Genomic DNA, 4,481 nt, shown 5'->3' with positions numbered 1-4,481 from the left:
CAGAGTATCAATCTCAAGAACTCCTTTCTTCTGATTAGTCCCATTGTTCACAGGATTCCTTTCAGAAGTGTACATGAATTGGTTATTTGCAACCATTTCAATCAGCTCTTGAGCTTCGGTAGGCGTCTTCTTCAGATGAAGAGATCCTCCAGCAGAGCTATCCAAAGACATCTTGGACAGTTCAGACAGACCATCATAGAAAATACCTATGATGCTCCATTCAGAAAGCATATCAGAGGGACACTTTTTGATTAATTGTTTGTATCTTTCCCAAGCTTCATAGAGGGATTCTCCTTCCTTCTGTCTGAAGGTTTGGACTTCCACTCTAAGCTTACTCAATTTTTGAGGTGGAAAGAACTTTGCCAAGAAGGCATTGACTAGCTTTTCCCAAGAGTTCAGGCTTTCTTTAGGTTGTGAGTCCAACCATATTCTAGCTCTATCTCTTACAGCAAAAGGGAATAGCATAAGTCTGTAGACCTCAGGGTCAACCCCATTAGTCTTGACAGTGTCACAGATTTGCAAGAACTCAGCTAAAAACTGATGAGGATCTTCTAATGGAAGTCCATGGAACTTGCAATTCTGTTGCATTAGAGAAACTAATTGAGGCTTAAGCTCAAAGTTGTTTGCTCCAATGGCAGGGATAGAGATGCTTCTCCCATAGAAGTCGGGAGTAGGTGCAGTAAAGTCACCCAGCACCTTCCTTGCATTGTTGGCATTGTTGTTGTTTTCGGCTGCCATGGGTTCTTCTTCTTTGAAGATTTCTGTTAGGTCCTCTACAGAGAGTTGTGCCTTAGCTTCTCTTAGCTTTCGCTTCAAGGTCCTTTCAGGTTCAGGGTCAGCCTCAACAAGAATGCTTTTGTCTTTGCTCCTGCTCATAAGAAAGAGAAGAGAACAAGAAAATGTGGAATCCTCTATATCACAGTATAGAGATTCCTTGAGGTGTCAGAGGAAAAGAAAAATAGAAGGCAGAAGTAGAAAATTCGAACTTATCAAAGAAGATGGAGTTCGAATTTTGCATTAAGGAATAGTGTTAGTCCATAAATAGAAGGAGGTGAGAAGAGGGGAAGAAATTTTCGAAAATATTAAAAAGATTTTAAAAACATTTTGAAAAACACTAATTGATTTTCGAAAACCAAGAGTGGAAAAGAAATCAAGTGATTTTTGAAAAAGATTTTGAAATTAGAAATCAAAAAGATTTGATTGAAAACTATTTTGAAAAAGATGTGATTGAGAAGATATGATTTGAAAAACATTTTTAAAAAGATTTGATTAAAAAATAATGACTTGGCTATCAAGAAAAGATATGATTCAAACATTAAACCTTTCTCAACAGAAAAGGTAACATACTTGATATGTTGAATCAAATCATTAATTGATAGCAAGTATCCTTAAAAATAGAAAGAAATTTATTTTGAAAGAGATTTAATTGAAAAGATATGATTGAAAAAGATTTGATTTTGAAAAATTTTGAAAACTTAAAAAAAATCTGAATTAAAAACAGAATCTTCCCTCTTGTGCCATCCTGGCGTTAAACGCCCAGAATGGTGCACATTCTGGCGTTTAACGCCCAAACAACTACCCTTTTGGGCGTTAAACGCCCAGCCAGGCACCCTGGCTGGCATTTAAACGCCAGTTTGCCTTCTTCACTGGGCGTTTTGAACGCCCAGTTCTTTCTGTGTAATTCCTCTGCAGTATGTTCTGAATCTTCAATTCTCTGTATTATTGACTTGAAAAGACACAAATTAAAAATATTTTTGGATTTTTAATCATGAGGAATAATCAAAATGCAACTAAAGTCAAATAACAATGCATGCAAGACACCAAACTTAACAGTTTGTATACTACTGACACTAATGAGAATGCACATGAGACTTATAAACACTCAAGTCAAGAGAATTTTAAAAATCAGAGCAATATAACCATCAAGAACAACTTGAAGATTAATGAAGACACATGCATGAATGCAAAAAGAACAAAAACATGCAATTGACACCAAACTCAAAATGAAACTCTAGACTCAATAAGAAACATACAATATTTTTGGTTTTATGATTTTGTAAATTTTTTTTGGATTTTTTGAAAATTAAGTGAAAAAAAATAAAGGTATCAAAATTCTTAATGAGAATTCCAGGAATCATGCAATGTTTAGTCTAAGACTCCGGTCCAGGAATTAGACATGGCTTCACAGCCAGCCAAGCTTTCAAAGAAAGCTTCAGTCCAAAACACTAGACATGGCCAATGGCCAGCCAAGCCTTAGCAGATCACTGCTCCAACAGCAAGATTGATAGAAATCAACATGCTCTTGTGATAATAAGTTGAAACCTCGGTCCAATAAAATTAGACATGGCTTCACAGCCAGCCAGACTTCAACAGATCATCATGAAACTCTAGAATTCATCCTTAAGAACTCTGAAGAAAAAATACCTAATCTAAGCAACAAGATGAACCGTCAGTTGTCCATACTAGAACAATCCCCGGCAACGGCGCCAAAAAATTGGTGCACGAAATTGTGATCATCAATGGCGCCATCAACATGGTACGCACAATTGTAATCTCACTTCTTTATCACAACTTCGCACAACTAACCAGCAAGTGTACTGGGTCGTCCAAGTAATAAACCTTACGCGAGTAAGGGTCGATCCCACAGAGATTGTTGGTATGAAGCAAGCTATGGTCACCTTGTAACTCTTAGTCAGGCAAACTCAAATGGATATGGGTGATATACGAATAAAACATAAAGATAAAGATAGAGATACTTATGTAATTCATTGGTAGGAATTTCAGATAAGCGTATGAAGATGCTTGGTCCCTTCCGTCTCTCTGCTTTCCTACTGTCTTCATCCAATCCTTCTTACTCCTTTCCATGGCAACCTTATGCAAGGGTTTCACCGTTGTCAGAGGCTACCTCCCATCCTCTCAGTGGAAATGTTCAACGCACCCTGTCACGGCACGGCTATCCATCTGTCGGTTCTCAATCAGGCCGGAATAGAATCCAGTGATTCTTTTGTGTCTGTCACTAACGCCCCGCCCTCAGGAGTTTGAAGCTCGTCACAGTCATTCAATCATTGAATCCTACTCAGAATACCACAGACAAGGTTTAGACCTTCCGGATTCTCTTGAATGCCGCCATCAGTTCTAGCCTATACCACGAAGACTCTGATCTCACGGAATGGCTGGCTCGATTGTCAGGCGATCAACCATGCATCGTGTATCAGGAATCCAAGAGATATCCACCCAATCTAAGGTAGAACGGAGGTGGTTGTCAGGCACACGTTCATAGGTGAGAATGATGATGAGTGTCAAGGATCATCACATTCATCAAGTTGAAGAACAAGTGATATCTTAGAACAAGAACAAGCGGAATTGAATAGAAGAACAATAGTAATTGCATTGATACTCGAGGTACAGCAGAGCTCCACACCTTAATCTATGGTGTGTAGAAACTCCACCGTTGAAAATACATAAGAACAAGGTCTAGGCATGGCCGAATGGCCAGCCTCCCAAGGTGATCAAAAGATCTAAAGATCAAAAGATTCCAAAGATCAGAAGATGAAAATACAATAGTAAAAGGTCCTATATATAGAGAACTAGTAGCCTAGGGTGTACAGAGATGAGTAAATGACATAAAAATCCACTTCCGGGCCCACTTGGTGTGTGCTTGGGCTGAGCATTGAAGCATTTTCATGTAGAGACTCTTCTTGGAGTTAAACGCCAGCTTTGGTGCCAGTTTGGGCGTTTAACTCCCATTCTTGTGCCACTTCCGGCGTTTAACGCTGGGAATTCTGAGGGTGACGTTGAACGCCGGTTTGGGCCATCAAATCTTGGGCAAAGTATGGACTATCATATTTTGCTGGAAAGCCCAGGATGTCTACTTTCCAACTCCGTTCAGAACGCGCCAATTGGGCTTCTGTAGCTCCAGAAAATCCACTTCGAGTGCAGGGAGGTCAGAATCCAACAGCATCTGCAGTCCTTTTTAGTCTCTGAATCAGATTTTTGCTCAGGTCCCTCAATTTCAGCCAGAAAATACCTGAAATCACAGAAAAACACACAAACTCATAGTAAAGTCCAGAAAAGTGAATTTTAACTAAAAACTAATAAAAATATACTAAAAACTAACTAGATCATACTAAAAACATACTAAAAACAATGCCAAAAAGCGTACAAATTATCCGCTCATCAAGCTTATACCACTAAGATTCTGATTAAGGAATCCAAGAGATATCTACTCAATCTAAGGTAGAACGGAGGTGGTTGTCAGGCACACGTTCATAGTTGAGAATGATGATGAGTGTCACGGATCATCACATTCATCAGGTTTAAGAACAAGTGATATCTTAGAATGGAAGCAAGCATGATTGAATGAAAAACAGTAGTAATTGCATTAATCCATCAAGACACAGCAGAGCTCCTCACCCCCAACCATGGGGTTTAGAGACTCATGCTGTAGAAGATACAATGAGAAACGTGTAAAGTGTCATGAG

General features: G+C 39.0%; 1 non-coding gene across 1 annotated transcript; it reads left to right on the top strand.

Moving 5' to 3' along the window:
- Positions 1-225: 225 nt before the first annotated feature.
- Positions 226-333, top strand: LOC112708508 (small nucleolar RNA R71). The gene has a single exon (XR_003156362.1). It is a non-coding gene; the product is annotated as a small nucleolar RNA R71 (small nucleolar RNA).
- The last annotated feature ends 4,148 nt before the right edge of the window (positions 334-4,481 follow it).

Source organism: Arachis hypogaea, chromosome 8 (assembly GCF_003086295.3).
Source record: "Arachis hypogaea cultivar Tifrunner chromosome 8, arahy.Tifrunner.gnm2.J5K5, whole genome shotgun sequence".
NCBI lineage: Eukaryota > Viridiplantae > Streptophyta > Magnoliopsida > Fabales > Fabaceae > Arachis > Arachis hypogaea.
Note: the sequence above shows the minus strand (reverse complement) of the source record. Positions and strands in the feature narration are given on the sequence as shown.